The sequence below is a fragment of the Pinus tabuliformis genome, chromosome 5_2 (genome assembly GCF_031772625.1).
Source record: "Pinus tabuliformis cultivar Carrire ecotype Pingquan chromosome 5_2, CPIR1, whole genome shotgun sequence".
Classification (NCBI taxonomy): Eukaryota; Viridiplantae; Streptophyta; class Pinopsida; order Pinales; family Pinaceae; genus Pinus; species Pinus tabuliformis.
The window spans coordinates 1,004,951,640-1,004,975,723 of NC_142306.1; positions in this window are offsets into that span (position 1 = coordinate 1,004,951,640).

The window sequence follows — 24,084 nt, forward strand, 5'->3', positions numbered from 1 at the left end:
TTTTGACCATGACGACTGTAAAATCAACCTTGCATACCTTTGACTTCTGCAGCTTGACACACCTTGACCCGTGGAAGGAACACACCTTTGAGTGTCACTGACCAGTTTTCACCTCCCTGCATTGAGCATAGGAACGTTCCATTCCCAGGAACTAGCTCATCTGTTTCACCGACACTCGTTCTTTCCACTGTACCATAGCATTCTTTTATTCTTTTTCCGGCTTAACAGAAAAGGACAGAAAAATTAAATATTCCAAAATAAGCGGGAACGGGACAGTATTTCCATTTATTATTGGCAACTAGAGTCAATCGTGTCGCCCTTGAACAAAGCACTCAAAACAAAGTCTCCTCCGCATGGGTGGGATTTAGTTTGACTTAGGTACGCCATAATCTTGTTATTGAGTCAGTTCTCCCCCGATTGGTTATCTCTTCCAATCGTATGGAGGGTTCATTCATGCCTCCTGCATGGCGAACTTATACAGAGTCATCATATGATGCCATATAGTCAAATTGAGTCGTGCTTTTGTTCGAGGGAAGTTAGCCTGAGTCGGCCTCTCTGCGGTGTCTCTTGACTGATTTTTCAGTCGGCCATCCCTGGTTGTTAGTTTCATGTCTATCATCACATCAGCTATATTGGTCCTTTACTCGTGCCAGTTTGAGAAGGTCTCCATTGACTTCTTGCTGGCGGGTCTTGTCCTTATCGACGACGACACCTTGCTCTGAGGACAGGCCTAGAGCTGCACCCTGGCCCTATTTTCATTATTGATAGGTCACCTTGTGCTCAGCATCGATCAGTATCATGGGTCTTTGACTGAGTGGTTTCCCTTGTGTTCGACATCAGCTTACATTATCACACATTGGGATTCATGCAGTGCCTTGGTTTCCATTTGACCCTATTGGTGGATACCTCGCCTCTGTGTTAGCTTTCATTATTGGTTGGTTCAGAGGGTTTCTGTCGTGCGCTAGCCACATCTTGTGTACGCCGGAAACGTACTTCAGTTGGGTTACTACATCTTTTTCGTCCGATTCCTTCCACATTATTGGCCTACGGGTTACACTCACGCTAGATTGATGAAGGATGCCTTAATGCCTTCCTTCTAGCAGATCTTTCCCTATCGACTCCGACTCATTGCTCTAGGCCAAAGATCTAGAGTCCATTTGGCAGTACCTTGGGGTTTGCAGTCATTAGTGGTAGATCCTTCGCTATCGACAGTGGGAAATCATCATTGTCTCCTGATCGATAGATTCTTACAGGTGTTCGACTCCAGCTCATCTATTCACACTTGTTAGATTGTACTGGGTACCTTGACGCTCATTATCATTATCGGTGATTAGTCTCGCGTTTGTTAACGGTATACGTCAATGACCGGTAATCAAACGATTTCTCACATGGTCGAATTCAGATCATTTATTCCCATGGTGTAGAAATGTACCACGGTGGTCGGTGAAGACCTCAGGTTGTATCAACATTCATTGGTTCACTTGACAGTTGCTCCTGTTGCTGCTAGTTGATACCACTTTCCTTTATATGTTGCAGTCAGTCATGGCGACATTCTATATGCTGGCACCTGAGTTTGCAGTGTAGTACCATCCTATTCCATCATGTTCAGTTGGTACCTTTTGGGATCAGTCTTTGATATCAGTGATCCGTTGCATCTTTCAGCATCATTGACAGTCTTATATGTGATATTCAGACATGTACTTGTTTATTATGATCATATGATCCATTATGTATCTTTTAGTCATTTATACTTGTATACTTAGTGGATCAACTTGAACTTGATATGCGGACATGCTTTACTTTTTTTGAGCATGGGTATACCCGCCTCAGATAGTGTTTCTTTCTGATCTCCTTTGGTGGCTTGGCAGGCTGAATTCTGGTGAAGTCCTCCTCGGTTTTTGACAAACTTCCTTTCCATGTACTCGCATAATATATTTCAGCCATCATGTACCCCTTCTGACCTCATATATTAGGGGGCATCTATTATAGCTCCAAATCTCACTCTTATGGTTTGTGATGCTGTACTCATGGCCTAGGGCAACCCCTCCTTCCAGACCTAGTCCTAAAATTTAAAAAACAGTGTTTTATCCCTTATACACGACATTGCCCTGAGTTAAACGCGTGTATACGCGGGTCTGTGTATATCCAACCCACGTATATGTATTAAAACACTTAAAAAAATATAAAACTCCTTATTTTCAGGCGGAGATCACGGGTTTTACCTGCTGATCACTTGTTCGTGCCCGTGGCCCAACTGTTCTCAACCAACTCCCAACTAAAAAACTACTTTGGGAGAGGTATAAAAAGACCTCAAAGGGAAGGCCTAAAGGAGGAGAGAAGAGAGAGAAAGGTTATTATGCTGAGATTTTTCCCCTGACTAGGTCTGAAGTCCCTTGTGCCTTCTGCACTTCCCCCATTTGTTTAGGAAACCTTTGTTTCCTTGTGTGTTGATGTTCATCCACCATTTATGACATCATGGAGAGAGTCATCGAAGGTGTTTGTTAAAGGTTTGAGGCTGGAACGGATCCAGAAGGAAGCTTTGCTTGGAGCCTGCTGAAGGTGACTCAAGTGAAAATATTCCTTTTTATGTACTTTATTTGTCTATAATAAAAGAAACACATGTCTTGGTTCCCGAAATGAATCTTCTTTATGTTAATGATATTCATGTTTAGAATTCATATGTAGATGGTTGTTTGGATTTCATAACTAACTACCTTTATTTATAACATGAAGATGGTTTCTTTATAAGGTTTTGTCCATATACTGTTGTGTTCTTTGGAATTTCTTGTTTTGCAGGACAAAAGAGAAGAAGGGAACTCCAAGAAGGGTTTGGACCCTAAGGGCCTTCTTGAATGTAGGACCTAAGGTACGTACCCTTTACAATAGAATTTGCTTATAATAGCATAATGGCTGTGTGAATGTGTGCTTCTTTGAATAGACAACTTTCAGTCTGCTAGGGTTTCAACCCAAAAAGCCCTAGGGGAACATTTCCCTCCAACATGGTTGGGTAGGAACTGACTCATGGGATTCACATTCAGAGAGAGTGGTATTGGATGGAGATAGATTTTGATCAATCACTTCATCAACTAGTGTAGGATTGGAAGAAAGTTTCCCGTGACCAATTGGAAGACGAGGCTGAGAAGCTATAAGGTTTTCCAACACTTTTAAGGCTTCAGCCATATAAGGAAAAAGGTGAATATAATGATTCCCTTCACATAACCTACATGGAAACTTGACTTTACCCTTTTCGCCTTCGACCTTACTATCAATAGTGAATGGTTTATCATTAACATGATCTTTAGAGGCTGATGAGAAAGGCTGATGTGAGCATGTAGACCATATTTCTAATATCTTGGGAATACTAGGACAATATCTTAAAAGGTGATCAACCTTTTCTGAGGCAAATCAATTACCTATTATTTAATTTTCAACCCGGGGGTTTCATAAAACATGTGAAGCATGCGTGCACTATATATGCTAGAAATTAACTTTCAATTTAGATCAATCTAACTACGGAACCAAATAATGAAAAACCAAATTCACCCATTCTAATTAGCACTCAATTCAAAAGAAATTATAGTACAATTATAATACAACACACGGAATTGAAATCTTAATCTTTCAATCTTGCAGGAACTAAAAAGCACACCACTCTTTCAGAAATGAAAGCAAAAGCAATCATTCTTAACCTCTCACACAGGAGAAGGTATGAAAGAAAATGGAGGAAATGCTCTTAACTTCTAGGTATAAAAACAATCACTCTTAACCTCTCACACAAGAAAATATATGAAAGCAAATAAAAACAAACGCTCTTAACTTCTAGGTAGAAAGCAAATAAAGACAATCACTCTTAACCTGTCACACATGAAAATATATGAAAGAAATAAATCTTAATCTATGAAAGTAATAAATCTTAATCTATGAAAAATAATAAATCTCACACATTGTAGGTGGACAATCCAAAAGAATGAGAGATGGCAAGTTGAGAGGCTCCAATTGCAAGCATAACCAAATCAAGGTGAACATCACTCATGAGCATGGTGCCAAATCCAAATTCTATGTTCAAAATATGAGCATTTCCCCAACTTTACACATGCCTTTCAAAGGAGAAGGCTCTCCTATTTATACAAAAACATAAGAAGCTACCTCATTAATGGAGGTCCATTATTCTCTCCCTAGATCCCTAGGAAATCTCATAGAGTTACAACTCAAATAGGTAATGATGAGACGCATATCCTCTTTCACCTTTATCCAAATCTTCTTCCATATCTTGAAGATAGTTGGAATTTGAGCATTGGAGGCCATATAAGGGTGCCTTGGAAGCTTCCAAATAACCTACACATGTCATGAAACTCAAGCCACTTTTAAGTATTAGCAAGTATATGTCATTTTTCTAAGTTTTAACAATTTAGTTCACTTATAATACTAGAAATCATTAACTTTTGGAAAACACAAAGGTAACCCATATAATTATGAAAATGGAGGCTACTGAAAGGTTATATGGTCATGGAGTTGTGACATGTGAGTGAAATGGTGGTGATAAAGGTGAAAGTGGATGATATTTTGAATACATTTTGGAGACTCTACATTCCCCCCGCCTAGCGTTATTGCATGTCCTCGTGCAATATATTGCATTTCTTAATCATGATTTGCTTTTGAATGAGATTGGCTTATATCATATGTACTTAAACTTTGCATTTGATAGTATTTGACACATTTATTTCATTTTGTAAAGTATTCCTTGTCATACATTGAATTGCAACATGTTTGGTTATCTCTTGTGTGACAACCAAATATTAATTGGTATTGGTTCTTGTGTTTCAATACCTTGTTTCTTTTTGTTGCATCAAGGTTCATTGAAAATGTTTAAGAATGCTTAAATCAACCATATAATATGCTCATCATTTAAGCATTTATTTGCAAATCACATAACTTTTGAATCATAATACAATGATAATGATTAGGACAAGTAATGAAGTGATATGGATGTGATAATAAATGGATGTCCCTTCCCCCCCAACTAAAAGTGTTTATGGTTTTTTTTCAAATGAGAAAGGAAATATGGTGAAGTATTTTCCAAAAATTATAATTTTAGTATTGAAGGAATTCTATGATTAAAAGCTAGAAGAGAACATACCTTTACTTACCTAGGAAGTGGACAAACTGTGCATATGTAGCGAAATTGTAATTGCTGTTGGATTATGGAGTAAAATGTAGAATTTCATCTGCTTCTTGGTTGCATAAAGAGTGGAGGAGATGGTGAAAGTGGATTCTTTATTTCTACTACTAAATCTATTGTATCTGCTGCAAAATGCTGAAATGATATAGTCTTCACCTACTACAGAACCCGATGGTACAATTCTAGTCATGCGAATGAATGTGTTGCTATCGAGCATGAAGAGAAGTCATTGGATTACCGACCATTAATGAATTCCATTAACCAATGCGAGGCAAACTCACCATTAATGTGAATGAGTGCCAAGGTACCTAAGTACATATTGCAAAGTGTGAATAGATGAGATGATGCCGAGCCACTTGCAAGATCTAACGATCAAGGGACATTGATGTATTCCCATGATTATCAACGAGAGAACTTGTCATTGATGCATACGAGCCTCAAGGTACTAATAAGGACTCTAGCCCTGAAGCTAGATAATGTGTTGATGTCAATAGGCCAAGAATTGTTAGAATGAATGCATTATGAATCCTCCATCATCTAATGTGAGTATGAAATGATGATTTTTGAAGGACTATGATTGAAAATTTTTGCAGTGGATCAAGGTTTATTTAATGGAAAGGAAAATGACAAGAGGGTAAACAAGCGAACGGAAAGAAAAAAGGACAAATCAACATGTAAGCGAGCTGAATGTCTCTATGAATGGAAATTATGGAAAATGTGAATGGAAAATGTAAATGGAAAACTTGCGACACTTGGAAGGAAAATGGTGATGACGATGCTTAGCGGAAATGCTTGGAAAGCTTGTGAGTTTGGAGAGGAAAAATGATGGCATTTATGAATGATAGAAATGGATTCAATTGGGTCATGTTTCTTGAATTTGGTCGTAGAAAACCAACCATGCATAATTGGCATCCTTCAATTCTCCGATTGCCTTGGAACCTAAAGATAAACATGGCACTAAAATTGCAACAAACGTAAGTGTGTTCAAAGAGAAGTGATTAATTTCTCTAGGTACATATGAAAAATTTGCAAAGTTGATAGGTTCATGATGTGTTTTCATTTAAAATGGTTAGTCCAATTTCACAATTACGATAATAAATCCAATTTCTAAAAAACATGACGATATTCACAGGTAATGAATTTCCTCCATTTATGTTTGAATCATAGCATTTCATAAAGATAAAGAACTATTATTTGTGAATGCTTAATGATTCCCATAGAACAATCCTGAACCAAAAATTCATCAATCGATCATTCAGATAGAGCAGCTTCATAGTTCTTCTTCTTTCCTCCATCATGCTTGAAAACATAATCATTAGACAAATCCAATAAATTTTGATCATGATTTTCTAATTAGAATGCATTGTTGACAAGTAGATCATTGAGTTAAATACATAGCTATAGAATTGTGGTTTAGCTGCAGAATTGTGCAGTTTTTGTAGCTAGAATCTTGAACAAATGGTTAAGTACACATAGCTATGCATTTTTGTTATGAACAAATAACTAGTCCACTCTTCAAATTTCCATAAAAATTAGCAAATGGATTTTTTTATTTTTATTTTTTCTTTTATCTTTTTATTTTTTGCTTCGACAAGTGTGTTTTGAGTGGACCATCACAACAACTTTTTCTCAATTTGCTCCAGTTACTAAATGAATTTCACATCATTTTTTTTTGAAGATTTTCCATGGCAATTTTCTTTAAAATAATAATAATAAAACACAAAATCTAAAAATTAATGAAATATTTACAAACCTATAAAAAAATAAAATAGATGTACATAAAAGAAAAACATAACAAGAAAAACATATATACAAACTAAAATATACATACAAACAAACATAACAAAAATCATAACAAAACCTATAAATGTACAAATATTTAAAAAAAAATGATTAAAACAAATATTATACAAACACATATATACACTTTTAAAAATAAAAAAATAACAAAAATTATACATATAAAACATTAAAACAACATTCCACTAACATCAAATATACATATACGAAATTTGCCAATGGTTGAAAATGAAAGTTCAAGGCATTGCAAGTGAATATCTGAACTGATATGAACTGATATGTGGTGGTTTTGACTCAGTAGTAGCAGCATATTTTGGAGCCAAGTGTTGGCACTGCGCATAAAATTCGTAACTATTTTCTTTTCTTTGTTGAAGCTGCTCTCCTTTCAACACCAAGACGTTTTTCTCATGAACTCAATCAAACTGGATTTGTTTCAACGATTTGCAGGATCTCAAGGCATAAGTAAAAACCGTTTTTCCAAGTAACCTCGAAAATAAGGCTCTAAAGAACTTGGAATATATCCCAATTGGTTACAGATTTTAGAAAATTGCTGTTGGTTAATGTAATTAACCTTGTTCTGAGAAAAACCCATATTTTATTTTTCTGAGATTAGCTTTCATTTGACCGAGAAACGTCTTTCACAAACGCCGTTTTTAAGTTGTTATGCATTTCCTCTACTTAGATAACTGTTGGGTCTTCCATGTCCATGGCCAAGCATGGATGGGGAGCGCATTAACTCATTAGAGATCTTTGTTTATATCTTGTTCACAGTGTGGTGAATCCATTGACTGTGAATTACTAGTCATCCATGAACGTGACAAGTGCGAGTTTCCACTGTCAGCTGTCGATCTTGATAAACATCTAAACATCTATGGGAATAGAACAGAGTATTGTAATCTGTGTGGCAAGTATGTGAGATTGTGTGAAAAGCTAGCTCATGATTTACAGTTCCATGAAGAAAATTCTAATGACACTGGGGATTCTTCAAGAGAGTAGCATGGAGAAAATAATCATAGCTCACCAGTAGCAAAACTATCTCGGAGAGGCCATAAGATACCTTGCAGCGTCGTTGGCTTTAGCAATCACAGAAATTGCCATAATCATAGGATCATTTGTTATTCAAAGATGCAATCCTAATCAACAACAATAATATGTATTTTTACACTACTGTATATGCTTATGCTTAATGTGATGGTGCATATGATGTGACCGAAAAATAAACTTTGTTTTGTCCAATTAGACTGGTTGTATATGTCTCGAGTCGTATCCTTGAAAATTTGACTTGTTTCCCATCGCACAATTGGATTTGGAATCCAAGCTAACGCAATTTTTTTTTTCACAGGTCGCATGAGAGCCAGTTATCAATTTTTCAATTTGTCAATTCTCTTAAAAGAAATTGATAATTTTTATTAAAAATTTACATTTTCCTTATTCAAAAACATGAAGAATTTTTTTTTTTGGTTTTTTTGTTTTTTGTTTCTAATGTTATTATTATTTTTTTTTAATGAAAAATCTAACATGAATTTTTTTATTTTTTTTAATTAATTAAAATCAAAACATGAATTTTTTATTGAAAATATTTGTGATGTTATTGAAAAAAATGCAAGAAAATAAATAAAAATCTAAATATTTTAAAATCTAAAAATTTAAAAAAATGCAATCAAGAACTTAAAAAAAATGTAATCAAGCTTGATTTTATTTCCCTATTTTCTCCTACTCGAAAGATTTTTTTTTTTAGGTATATGAATGTTTCCAATGGAGCCATTTACAGATTAGAATATCTGAAATGTTCATATACAAATTTGCAAAATGTACCTGATTGTGCATGAGGACATGAAAAATCATTTAAACATTTAGATTTGCCGCAAAGGTCTCTTGAGGAACATATGATTGTCGTGGTGCAATCGCATTTCAATACCATTCCCTAATGTAGTCCTTTTTCTCCAATGAATGTTTGATCTTCATTCTAAATCCTTTGTCCATAAATGGTTAGTATCGTTTTTTTTTTGTATTTTTGTATTTTTTTATAAAAATTATAAGCAGGTAAATGATTTATGCATCTACATGGTGTCCTGTTCAGTGCTTCTCTCATTCTTTGAGGAGAATGGTAAACTCTGATTTCAAACTGTATGGCAAAGTATTCCATATTCTTTTGAAAGATTGCATGTTGTCATCCCTAACTTCCTGAACATATCCTCAAAATGTGTAATTTCTTGCTCTTGGGCGGCAAGATACCTAGGTGCAAGTTGAGGATCATTTGCAATTAAATTATGTGTGTTGATGACAACCATTGGATTTGACTGCTTAGCGCTTATCATGAGAGGCTCTTTTTGTTCCCTTGCCAATATCTTCTTCATTTTTGCAGCCCTCGCTTCCTCATGGTTCATCCATGATGCCAAAGCCATCAACTGTAAATCCCCTAGTTTTGCATTAGGGTCCCATAAATTTAGATCTTTGAAGGCCATGTTATGTAAGTAGAGCTCAGCCATCTTAGCCCTATCCTCCAATGTTCTTTGATCACAAAGATGAATGAATTGTCTACAATCCTAGAATGGCACATTGCCTCTCTATGATAGGGTCTTGATTTGGAACTGCAGCCATTGTTCGTTAAGATATAATGCATAGGACTTAGCTGGCATCCTGCACTGGATTGCCTCTAAAGATAGAATGGCCATGGATGCCAATTGATTCTCTCTCTCTTGCAGCTGTCCTTTCAACCATGCATTTTATGCCTCCAACTTAGCTTTCATTATGGCCTCTCTATCCCTCAGGCTGCTTAGTTCTCTGCCCAACTTTTTGAGCTTTTCCTCCATATGACCTATGTCCTCCACTCCCTTGGACTTGGAAATTTTCATCCATCTATGTGTTCTTTCTCTTTCTTTCTCAAGCTCAAAGAATAATGGGATGGAAATTTTTTGTGGAGTGGCCTTAACCCCTTCAATAAATCTATAGTAGGATTCAAGGTTCGGTTGAGGACTAGGTTCCTTTAGCTCTCGGTCCTCCTTATTTGTTTCTTGCTGCATACTCCCTTCCTTATCCAATTTTTGAGTTTCTTGTAGGTTTAGCAGAGTTTCTTGTAGGATTTCCTCTGCTTCCTGTAGGTCCTACTATGTATCATGTAGGATGTCCTTTCCAATGGATGAGGCAGATCTAGTCACAAGCCTTCTCACATGAGTGATAGGAGACTTAGGGGAGGTTTGTCCTGAGGATCCTCCCTCTTGTGTTTTTACAAGAGGAGCCATAGTTTCCTATTGTTTAGGCGAGTCTTCAATAACAATGGGCACCTTGGTGGGAGTTTGAGGATTTCCCTACCTTATCCTTGTAGTTTTTCTTGTTCAAAAGTATAATGGAGTTTGTCTCTTTCTTTTGCCTTTTTGTTTGATAGGGGTTCTAAGGGAAGTGAGGGAAGCTTCTACCTCTTTCTCAGTGGGTTATTGAGACATCCTGGGTGACTCATCCTTGTCTTTTGCCTCCTCTTTTCCATTTCCCTTTTCATCTTTATCTTTCTTCTCTTCTTCTCCCTCTAGTTCCTCACCTTGTTCATTAGTTTCCTCCTTGGCATCTTCTTCTATTTCTTCACCACTTTCCTTCCCTTTCTCCTCCTCTTCTTCCTCATCTATTTCCTCTTCATCCCTCTCTACTTCTTCTTCATCTATTTCAGTCTCTTATTTATCCCTTTCACTAGCATTAGGTCTCTTGTCATATTCCAGGGCTTTTATATCCTCCTCTGTCTACATGTCTATGAAAATTGCCCATGTGATAGGAATTATAAGGTTTTGGAGGGCATATCCTATGATGAGTCTAATTAACCCACAATGGGTTAGATATTGGTAGTTTCCTTCTTGCACCTTCATGCTCATATCTATTAGGGATTGAAAAAGGAAGTAGGGTATGCTAAGTCTGTGTTGAGGAGGTGTATCTACTCCAAACCTCAATTCTTCTAGAAGCCTAAAGTGGTATCCATATACCACATTGTACCTACCTTCACATGATATATATTTTATAAGGTGGTACCTTATTTCACTCCAGGGGTATGGTAGGCTTGCTCTTCTCATTCCATTCTTGTCTTCCATGGCCTCCTCTCCCTCTAAAAAGAATTTCTTCTTTGCAGTTTGGCTATTTCCCTTGTATTCCTTTCTCCAAGGTACTCCTAATGGAAGTGTGGTAATTATTCTTATTAGGGGTGAACTCTATGGAGAGGCCCCTCACGACAATAGTGACATGGGTCCTAGTCAGTGGAATGAGGGAGAGAGAAAAATCTCTGGCTACTTTGTCATCATTCCCCATCAATTTCTCAAAGAAACCCATCCAATTATGCCTTGTGAATATTTCTATCATAGGAGGGTGTTGGTGAATCCTCAAAGTGTTGATGGGCTGCCTTCTATTAAACCCCCTTGTTATTAGACACTTTGACATTGCTTTAGAAAAGGATTTGAGATGAAAACAAAGAGGTTTCCTCTCCACCTGAAAATAGGCTTCCAAATTGTTCGAAACATGAAATGGTGACACAATATAAGAGAAATTTAACACTAACTTTCCCCAATACTAACTTGTATCCCTGTAACTATTAATTTCCAAACTTGGACTAAATTGATTCATTCTGATATTATGAACAGAAGCTTTAGGCACAAACTGTAATTCATGTTGTATTCCCTGCTTATGAGTAAGATGTTTGTTTTTACATAGAACTGGAATAGCTTCTATCTCTTTAATCAAACCATCTTTAAGTTGAGTCTCATAACTTGAAAAAACATCATGTTGGTTTTTATGATGTTACTTTACACCCATTATTACAAATCTCTTATTTAAACTTATTAATCACTTCATCTAATAAGCAAAAATATTCAAATGATTTTTACTTTTATGTGCCCTGACAACAAATTCAACCCCATCTTTCTTAAGATGATATTTATTCTCTCTCCTATAAAATACTGCATCATGAGCATAAAGATAAGGACTTCCTAAGACAACTCCACATGTGTATATTGGAACCACATCTAATTCCACTTCATCAATGTAATTAGTTGTAATGGCAAATCATAATCAACACTGTTTGGTGACTTTTATTTGAGTTGATTTATTTATCCATCCTTATTGGTAAGGTCTTGGATGATTCTGTGTTTCCAAACCCAAACTTTTAACTAATATTTAGATATTAGATTGGCCTGTGATCCAATATCAAACATTTTATCTATCTTTGTATGGTTAGAATTTATCCTTATGTCAAACAATTCAACTCTTTTATCCTCATTTGAAGGATTTATGTTTGATGAAGATGCAATAGTTTTCGAATTTGAACTAGTGTCAGAAGTTTTACCTATCGTAACCATAGCAGTTATCCTCCTTTCATCACCTGAATTTGAACCTAGATCTTGCTAGACTGATGCAATTGCCTTCTTTTCATCCTTCTTCTTAAGGTACTTTTTGGGCTTATGTTCTGGATGAATTTTCCAACACTTAGATTCATCATGACTGGTTCTCTGGAAATGAGAACAAGTAGGTCTTTCCTTCTGAGCTATCGCTGATTTCTTTCTCTTCGAATTGTTCCTCCCCTTACTATCATTGGAATATTTGATTTCCAACTCTTTGGATGATTGCAATGAAAACTTGAATGGTCTGCCACCTGATTCAATATGTATGTCCTGAACACACTCTTCATAAAAATCATCAGGATTAAACATCAACAATGTATGCTGAAAATATGAATGTAAACTGCCGATGTATTTTATTAAAGTTTCACGTTCAGTAAACTCCTGAACACTCTACCCTTTACCTTGCCTCAGATTTTGCCAATAAATAATAGCTTGATGCATGTATCCTGAAGGATAGAATTGTTTCCTAAGAGATTTTAAGAACTTAGACCATGAAGATATGACTTTTCCTTTACACTTTACATCTATCTGAGTTTTACTTTCTCGCCAGATTAAAGTTGTTCCCCCCATTATAAGTGTAGCTAACTAAATTTTTGTTTTATCATCAGAAATGTTCTCAATACGACAATACAATTCTAACTACCTAATCTAGTTATCTATCTTTTCAGGATTCATTTCACCATCATAAATAGGTAACTCAAATTTCACATCAAGTTTCAAAAGAGATGTTTTCTTAGGTTTCTTTTCTGTTTCATACTTTGCACTAGAAGAAGAAGAAGAAGATGATGATGATGATAATGGAGATGATGGAGCTGAAGGTGGTTTATCAACCTTTCCTTTACCTTTGTCATTCTTTGATGTCTTTGAAGAAGAAGTTGCATCTCTCACCTTTGTGTCTTCGTAGAGTTCTCCCAACATCTGCTACATAGTCAAGAATACTTGCTGAAACTGTTCATAACTCATCTTAGTTTCAGTGTTTTCACCTGCATCAAATCCTGACATGGTCGACTTATGAACAACTCATCGCTTTTGAATTTCTGGATCAATTTGCTCAAGGATTCCTTCTCCTAGTTGCGACTTTGACCTAGTTAACATTCAATGGAAAATTCTACAAATGCAACCTGCTCTGATACCAAATTATATGATCTGAAATGATCATATGGTAAAATTGATGTAGAATTGATTATCCATTATTGAATTGATTGTTAATTGAAAGTGCAGAATTCAAGAGAGCTGCTTGAGAAGAAAGACTTTATGACAGCTGATTAAACATAAGAAAGATGCATAACAAAAGTGAAAACAGTAAAAACATAGTGATACGAGACATCAAGATTGATTACGGAATTCGTTCGTGATGGGCTACGCCTCTGGGTTAGATTTCAAGATGGGTGGCCACTTTATTAGGATTGAAACAGAAGAGGTCGATTACACAAATATTAGGCCAAACTAAATGTGCACACAGGCACTTCCGGTCACTGCCAAAGGATAGCTCTATGAACCAGCTTTGAAATTCCTGAACAAAACTGCCTATAACCTCCAGAATCTGCATACAAAATCGAAAACCACCCATCCTCCTCTTTCAATGAACAAAATCTGCCTCTTATAGGCCCACAGGTACATGTGAACTCCTTTGGGCTAAACATGGCATGAATTAGCTGCATTCTAGGTTTGAATTGGTCCAGTCTTGTCAAAGTTTGCCACCTTAGGCATTCGTTACAAGGTCCTTGAGTTAAATAGCCAAAACTTAATTTCAAAAACCCAAAAATAACATTGTATTAATCTCTAACTGTTGGCGGCTTGTTGACTGGGCAGAGGAGGCTGACAGTTACATGTGACCAGCCACAGGCTGCCACCTCCATGCTTGCCCCAGTGGTCTCGGCTGATGGTGCTCCAACGGTTTTGGCTTGCATGTGACAACTATTGCTACAGTTATCTTAACTGCATTTCCAATGTCGCGATTGTTATTTTCCTAGCGGTCGTTCTTACCTGCGTGGTTGTGCTCAGTGCCTGTTCACATGTTATATACCTGTGGTTCCAAACTAGCAGTTAACTCCAAGCCCAATGGTTAACAACTCCGACGGTTTACATACACCTGATCACATGTATTTGTTGTAGTTAGAACCCCACACGGTCAGAGCTGGAGGTTAGGACCTAATATGTATTGTTTTACAATGTATTTCAATGTATAAAGGCCAAGGGTTGGTATATGGGTTTTAAACTTAGGTTTAGGATTTTAACACATAGTTTTCAATGCGATAAGTTTAATAGGTTTAGAACTTAGGGTTCTAGGTATTTTAATGCATTTTCTAATACATGGTTTAGTGTATTAGAATTTGGTTAGGTTTTTTAGATATAAATTAGGGGTTTAATACATAAAGTTCGTCAAACCCATTTACAATCTTTTGTCACAAAGTGACATTCACCCACATGGTGATGACAACCAAACCTTGTATATGGATGACAAAACCCACGTCAATGCCAACTACTGCAAAGTGGATGACAACCTTATGTCGACAAATCCACATCGACACCAATTCCCTCGAGGTGAATGAATATCACATGTCGACACAAAAACTCTGCAAGACGAATGACAAACACATGTTGCCAACCAAATCCTGGCCGAATTGATGAAAAGCACATGTCGAGAGCCAAGTACAAACCATATAAACTGAACACCATGAAAAACCATAGACATCACCTGAACAACCTGAACGATAATCAACATGGTCGAAACTAATGACACTAAATTGAATGCTGATGATGATACTGAACATTGACGATGAACCTGTGCCACTGATTTGACGAGATCCTCCTGGATCACCCACAATAGAGATGTGGATGACATGACTCATGAGATGACTTGACATGATAGTTCTGGTACATTGGTGTTGCTGTTGGAGTGCATGTCAAGCTATAGTGTTGCTGGGTGGTGGATGTCATCATCGTGTGTCACAGCTTCACCTCCGCATGGCAAGGTGTGTGGAGTCTTCGATGGTCTTTGGTTTGATTGATGTTTCTTTGGCACATTGCTCCTTGCTTGTATGTTGGAAGGCTTGACATGTTCATTTGTTTGCAAAAGGTGCATGTTTGTTTATTTGTCCATCCATGAGAGCATCTTGCATGTTTTCTCGTCTATCCGTCCACAAACAGATCTTTGCATGATCATCCATTCATGAGCACATCTCTTTGCATGCATGGTTCATTCATATGTTGGTGAACCTGTCCTTCTACATGTGCTCCCTTCGTTCATCCCATTTGTCGTTGTGCCATGTTTGTTGGTGTACCTGTACCTGCAGTCACTCATGACAAGATAACATCAAATCCGAAAACCTCCTAGTCTACCATGACACATGATCATTTTGGATGTAGGTGACTTAGAGAGGAAACAAGGTTGTGAGGCAGGATAATGGCTCCAGGAACTACTGATAAAAACTACGCAAGAGTCACTGGGCGATAAAGATGGGTGATCTGGATCGACAATGACTGTCCGTGAGGTCTGGCTCAGCTAGAGGGAAAGACTGTACAATTTTTGGGGGGAAGAGTCTGGGCCATGGGAAAGTAGGGAAGAAAAAATCAATGCATTTTCTGGAATGAGCGAGCAGTGGGGCTTGACAGCAAAATTTGCACAATTTCCTAGAGGAACAGACCAGGTTATAGGGAGGATTGGAAGACAGGATTTGCGCAGTATTTTGGAGGAATTGGGTGGAGACTGGCAGCCAAAACTACACAATTCCTGGAGGGGACTGGCAGCTGGTTGCTGGGTTACTGGTAGTAGAAACTACTCAATTCCTAAGGGGAACATTTAGTAAGCTTTTGAGAGCTTGGTAGCAGAAACTACATAAGTCCTAGAGGGAAGTTGTCAGTGTCCTGCAAGGAGTTACTGGTGAGAGAAATTGCACTGATGCTGGGGGGTCGGTGTGCTGATCATCTCTGTGTAATTTTTGAGCTGAGCGGACTACTAGACAGTAAAAGGATTGCTCATGAAAACTACGCAATTTTCTAGATGAGTAGCTGGTTGACTGTCAGAAGGACTAGTTGGAAAAACTGGGCAATTTTCTAAGGGGGACAGGGACAACACTGGGTGTTTTTCTGACCTGTTGGTAAAATTTCCTCAATCAGCAAAGTGAGTAACATCAGCAACCTCTACGCAATTTTTGAGGGGAGTGAGTCTCAGGGTGGTTACCAAGTCCAACTCTCCGAGTGGCCAGCATGAAGGTTGATTGAATTGCTTGTGGGCAACACAGCTTGAAATGACTTGCTTGGTGCTTTTGCATTGTTCTGGGTGACAGTCGATCTAGTTGATTGCGCGGTGATGGTCTGGTTGTCAGAGGGGAGTTCAGTCGTCATAACTTAAGCAAAATCACTAAGTGTGTTAACAAGTGACAGATGCATATGTGATCCTACAAACACACACTTACATGACTCAACGACGAGATGACTCAAACCATTTAGACACACATGTTCAACATGACTTACCGACAGTGCAAGAGACAAGTACAACACTTGTGATTGATCATTGATCGACCATAACGATGCTTGCCTGACAGTGAATAGGAATCCATGTGTGAGTGCGACACATGTTTTCATAGTGAACATAACATGTACAGATGAAGTGAAGACCTTGAGCATGACCAGAACATGGTCGCAAGAAAGACATTGACATAAACATGCAAAAGCTTGGGTGGAATGAACAAGCAAGGTGGGTGTGAAGGCTCACATGAGCTCACAGACTAAACCTGAGTGTATGCAACTGTCAAGTGAAACTCTCAAGGGAGGCTTCAAATTTTGGTCCTGGCCAAAATTTTGGAGGTTGGTTGTAACTGCTACAACACTTGGCGATACACTAGTAGAACTCCAACTCTCCATTTTGGTTCATTGATAGCAAGTTATTTCGGCATCCCCACTTACCCCATGGACATATGTGGTTCACCTTTTTCAAACTCATTCAAACACAATGAAAAGTTCAACTTGATTTGAAGATTTGAAGATTATAAATTTTCATCTCTAGTGTTGCTCTGCTACTAGCAGGCCTGAAGAGTACCTTGGCAGAGTCATGTAGGAACACACACATTTCTCCACTACCAGCAAGCCTAGTCAGTACCCCAATGGAGTTTCATGCTTAACCTCTCTGCACATGACAGCTTTCTCTTCTTTTGCCTTTGTATTTTTCAAGAGGACTGTGCATAGGCACTTATTTATTTTTGGGGCAGAAGAGGGATCCCAACTTATTGAGAGCATAAGAGGTTGTTCCTTCAGAGAATCATGTAAGACCTCTAATATAGGTTTGCTCATTTATATTTTCCCCTTCTCCGTTTTTACTAGTTGGATGAGTTTGAACACACAAAGCAGAAGGCTGAGTACATGCATGGGGCTTCCCAATGTTGACACAGGTTCATGGTTGGACCAAAACTTCCCTTGCAGATGATTCATATTTTCCATCAAGACTTCATCTTCCAAAGGTTATAACGAAGCACAGAGAAGATAGACACAAGACTGACGAAGTGTTGCAGTATCACAAGTCTCTTCAAATTTAAACCACATACTCTATTCAAAAGCAAAAACGTAGTAATTGGAAACACTTATTCCAGAAACAAAAATAGTAATATATCAAGCAAACAAAACGAACATAAACAAAAATATCAAGAAGAACAAACAAAGTGAAAACAAAGATAGGAAGCAAAGCAAACAAGATGAAAACAAAAAGTAGCAAAGAGATTATGTACATGGCACGGGCGCAGCGTAACCTACTAAAATTAATGCTTGAGATCTTGGTTATTGACAGGAAGATTGTCAATCCTCCCATCAAGTGATTGTAGATGATATGTGTGTGGGCCAAGCTTCTCATGGACTATGTGCAAACCAATCCATAGGGACTGGAGCTTTGTATGTTTGCCTTTGTCCTCATGGGGCTTATCCCATTTTAGAACTAAGTCACCAACACCAAAGTTATATCTCCCTATAGACCTCTTATCGAACCATCTCTTGATACAGTTCTGGTGGAGTGTGAATTTTACGTTTTCTTTCATCCTTTCTTCCTGAAGCTTGTGGAGAGCATCCATCCTACGTTGTACTAACTGGCAAGGCTTGCCTTGGGATTCTTGGGAAATCTGAAGTGCATGCAAGTAGATATTTGGCCGAAGGATGGATTCTTTACCATAAACTAGGAAGTATGGTGAGGTATTCAGAGAGGGCTTGGGTGTTACACGGTCATCCTGTAATGCATTCGTCAGGGCGGTATGACAGTTACACTACTTAGAGAAAACAATCTTCTTGATTATGTGGATGACGTTTTTATTCATTGATTCTACGAGGTTGTTTCCTTATGGGTAATAGTTAGATGAATGATTTAGCACAATACCATTCTGTAATGCAAAATCATAGAATTCCAAAGATGAGAATTACATTTCATTATAAAAAACAAGTGATACTGTAACGCCGAAGCATGAGATGATGTTTTGCTAGAGGAAGCTGATGACCTCCTAGTCGTTCACCTATTTGAGAGGAACTGCTTCCGCCCACCACGTGAAGTAGTCAGTTGCTGTTAGGATGTAGTGATGTTTCTTTGACGAATGTGAAAAGATTTCCCCAATGATGTCTAGGCCCCACTGTTGGAATGGTTCGGTCATTGCAATAGGGTGTAGTGGGGCTGCTGATCTTCATGTTCTGCCAGTGCATTGATGATAGACTAGGCACTTGCAGGCATAAGCATGTGCATCCTTGAATAATGTGGGTGAGTAAAAAATGGCTCGCATAAATTTGGGTGCAGTGGTGTTTCCCACAAAGTGACCCCAAGAGGCTCCATCATGCAGATCTTGAAATACCTTCTTTGATTCATGTGCCTTTAGGAACTTGAGGAAAACTCCATTATTGTGCTTTATGTAAAGCACTTTATGCACTGACTGATATCTTAAGGGTTTAAGGCACAATTCCCTCTTCTATATTATGTAAAAGTGAGAGGGTATAGTGTCATGCTCAAGGTACTAGCACACATTTGCATACCAAGAGGTTCCATCTTCAATGGGTGTTGCTTGCCTTATATCATAAATCTCAATTTCTTGCTCCCAACTGGCAAGCTCTTCTTTGCTCCTCGGGGCGTGTACTACTTCAACTACAAGTTTGCAGAGCCCATGTCCTTTGATCATGTGAATTGGCTTGATTTCAAGATCATACTCTTGCAAGCCTATCATCCAATTCACATGTCGTTCACCTAGTTATTTTTGTATAATCAATGTGCGGACTGTTGGGTGAGGGACGAAGACTATGCAGTGGTTCTTCAGTAAGTAGGGCCTAAATTGTTTCACTGACTTGTACACTACATACACTTGCTTATCCATGGCGAGGTAGTTGAGATCTGGTCCCTGCATCCTTTTTCTTGTGAAGAAGATGGGACATTCATCGTTCATTTCATCCTTCTGAGTGAGTACTGCAGCTAGTGAATTATCAGAGGTGAAGGTGTATAGCAGAAATTATTTCTTGAACTTTGGCATGTAGAGGGAAGGTGCTTATGCAATGTCCTTCTTGATCTGGACCAATGCATACTTTTCCCTCTTGCCCCACCTATAGACTGTGTCTTTCTTGATCATGTACTACATGGGCTTGACTATCTGTGCATAATCCGAGATGAACTTCCTGAGGAATTTTATCTTGCCTACGAAGGAATGCATGGCATTCTTGTTGGCTAGGTAAGGGATCTATGTAATAGTTTGGACCCAGTCTAGATCCACCTTGATTCTGCTTTTGGCAACAATGTGTCCGAGGAGGTTCCCCTTCGACACTGTGAATATGCTCTTTTTGGGATTCAAGGAAATCCCATATCTCTGGCATGACTTAATATGTTTCTTCAAATGGTGTATGTGGTCCTCTCATCTTCTTGAGAACACAATCGCATCATCGAGGTATACCACTATGCTCTGTCTGATGAGTCCATGAAAAACGATCTCTATGGTGCACTGAAATGTTCTGCCTGCGTTTACAAGCTCAAATGAAATTCGTCTGTAAGTGAATGTACCCCACTTGGTACGAAAAGTAGTTTGAGTTTGTCAGGTTTTGCTACCAGAACCAAATTGTATCCTAAGAAACCGTCAAGAAAATAAAACATCTATGCCCCAGATATTGTTTGCAAAATGTGGTCCATAGACGGCATGGGGTAGTTGTCTTTGTCTGAGGCACGGTTTTCATTCCGGAAATCAACACACAAGTAGATTTCCCCAGACTTCTTTCATACAAGAACAAGATTTGAAACCCAAGTGGAATGAGGAACTTTGTATATGATCCATGCATCCAACAGCTTAGTAATCTCTTTCTGTATGAGAGGTTCAAGCGACGGATGTACTTTCCTCAGATTCTGTTGATATGGCTTGACCCCTTCTTTGAGTGGGATGATGTGTTGGATGATCTACATGTCATAAGTTTTCATATCATCATACGTCCATGCGAACACATCTCAGCATTGTTTGAACAAACAAACAAACGCTTTCCACTCTTGCTATGTGCAACATGTACCAAGATTGACGAGCTTTAGATATTTTTTTATTCCTAGGTTGATTAGTTCATGCCTCATGGTGGAACTGTGTGTCTTGTTGTTCCTCAGCCCCTGCAAACATTCTTGCAAGTCATAAATATTTTCAAATGTTGCCACACCTTTTGTAATAAGGTTGCCTTTGATGTTACCATCTTCTGCTTGCAGAGAGCGCTCATGCTCGTCATTATCTATCACTGCATCTTTCAAGGCATTAGCGTTGGCCATGAAATGCAATATCTATTGATAATCATTAAACATGCGTAAGTTAGTTATGTTGTATGGGTGTTGTAGCGGCTACAACCATAGTAAAATTTTTTTCCTTAGCTTCGTTTTGGAGCATCCCTACCAGCTATTCATAGCAGCTTGTTTACCTTCGTCAAGTTTACAAGCTTCACTATTTTTCTTGCACAAAGGCAGCCTGTCGATCATAGCTTGATGCATTCCCGTCATAGGCTAATCACCTGAACTTGGTCTAGTTGCACGCTGAGAATCTCCACCAAGAAATTACGCAATTCTGGAGGGAAATAAACCTTCCCTCCAGAAATTGTGCAATCTTGACTGGCAACCTACTGGGCTCTAGAATTGCGCAATTCTGGGAGTTAACACTCACAGTGAAAATTGCGCAATTTTCCGCAGTAGGGCTGCTCAACCCAGAATTTGTGCAAATCCAGGTAGCAAATAGCTACTCTCCCCAAAAATTGTGCAAATATCCTGCGCAGCCAGGCCATCTCCCAACCATAAATGTGCATTTCCTCGCAGTGGTTGAGCAGCCTCTTGCATGTGCAATTGAGTTGAATGGTTCCCTCTAGGACTGAGAAAAAATGACTTGCATGCATGAGCTGCTTCTCCCAAGGTAGCATGCAAAGGCATCCCTTGACTCAAGGATCTATTTTTGGAAGTTGGAAGTTACATGCAAGGATCATTTCAGAAACCTCGCACCAAGTGTCGCTTCCCCTAGATTTTTGGCATGCGTGTCACAACCTCAATGTTAACAAAACTCTTCAACTGGACTTTGCAGAGCTCATTCCTCACATCAAACCTGTAGCTCTGACTTCCCACATCACATCTAGGAGTTGTTGGCACATTCAACTCAGCTGTTTTGGGGTAAGCCCGCTTTCCATGCCTTGTGTTGCATTTATGTCGCTTTTTATTTTTTCGCTTGTATGAGCATTGTTTTCTCGATTTGTTTGAATGCTTGCTATTGTTTACGTGTGTACTAACTTGTCCTAGCAGTGTTCTAGTTTTTGTTGAGATCTCATTGTTGTCACATGCATGAAACTGTTTTTCACAAATGGTCTCCGATTCGGAGACTTGCCTCACCCACATGCATGTTGTTCCATTTTCTGAATCTATCATTCACCATTTGCATGTATGATCATTTTATGATTTGCACACTCAGTTTAACCATGCATTCGTAGTCACATTCACGTTCATTTTCCTGTTAGCGAGGCTGGGAAACCTCGGACCGGACTCTGCCTTCACTAACACAACATTGCGTAATATGGGGAAGGAAGGCTCTGTCTCCCTCTCTAGAAATGTGAATTTTTGACCAACCACTGCCCTCGAGGACTGTTTTGCACATTTCTGAGGGACAGTGGCTGCTGGCCCAGAAAATTACAGAATGCAGTAACTGAGCCTATAGCAATTGCCAGCTAAGATTGTGAATTGTGTAATTCTAGTAGTTAGAAGCCAGACTGGACTATGCATTACATAGTTCCAATAGTCAGTTAGCCTCCCAATAGCCCAAACTATGCCTTGTATAGTCTTGGAAGTCAGTCTCCTGACCTCCCAGCTGAAATTGCGCAACTTTCATAATCACTCACATAGGTATGTTGCATGTTAGTTCTCAAGTTCATTTTGGTTTTCGACTGAAATATTTCTTGCCATGAGTGTTTCCATGTCTCCAGGTATTGCAAGTGTTCATCTGCCTATCATAAGTGCAGGGACAATGGTTTCCAAGAGAGCAGAGTCAAATACACCATTAAGAGCACACTTGGAGATGCAGTCGATCAAATGTCTATGAGCTTTCCTACTCACGGAGATATTAAGTTGTTCATAGAAAAGGACATCAAGACATGACAATAGCAACATCACAATGAGAAACATCATGAACAACAGTTGACGACAGCATACCTAATGCAATGAATGGAAGAGGAATTTTGTTGAAAACACAGATGCAGAACAAAGTTGTGAGCTCAAGAAAATCCACAGATGATGAAAGAAACTTTGGAGAATCAGGCTATGAGGTGACAGCGCGACATGAAGATCACGTGAAGACAAATAATGGAACAAAGAAGGAATTTCATGTCCTGAAGTAACAACTCGAGGAAGAACATGAAGCTGCATAGAGAAATGAATGAGTTGCAGTAGGAACAGGAAGAATAGTGAGTGCAACATGCACTCATGGATGAAACTACACTCGTACAAGTTATAGATATATCCTAGCAACTTGCACGAGAAGACATGGTCAGCATTGTTTTTTATCACATGCAAGGGATTCATGTCATTGCGTGCATGCATGTGATCTAACCCATTCAACACCCTCACGAAGGCGAAGACAAAAAGCAAGTCCAACTGGAGCTAAACATGTAATTTGGCAAGTTCATGCGCATGACCACTAGCACACACTTGAAGATCAGCATGAACACTATGCATTAGTGTGGTTCTAGTTGAACCACACCCAGTAAGACCATGCACATGCTAGCAAACCAGTTGGATGAAGGAGTTGAATCAATGCACCAGTTGCAAAGGAGGTGAGAGTTCGCTTCAGCAAGATGTCACCATGGGGTGCATGCACACCATCACGGACGACCAAGCTTGGTATCAGATCACCACCTTCACCATCACAAGCATGTCAAAGAGTTTGTTTCATCACAACGTATGGAGTGTCAGTGTTGTCTTGCATGGCTTGCTCAAGCTGTGTTGTCTCACATGAGTACATGTGCATTGTAATGTAATGTCATGTCAAGTGTAAGTCAAGTGTCAATAGTTGGATGTAACAGTCATAGTGTAGGTGAAGAGTCATGAGGGTAGTTGAACTGTCACAAAGGGGAATGTCAACGGTCACCCCACCCTTTGCTATAAATAGTCCCTCATAACTCATTATAGAGGCTTTTGGTTAGACAAGCTTCTGTTAAGACTATCTTTGAGAGAGCTTGGACATTATTGTAACGCGCCTTGGCTTCTCCACTAGATGGAGCTAGTACATCTCT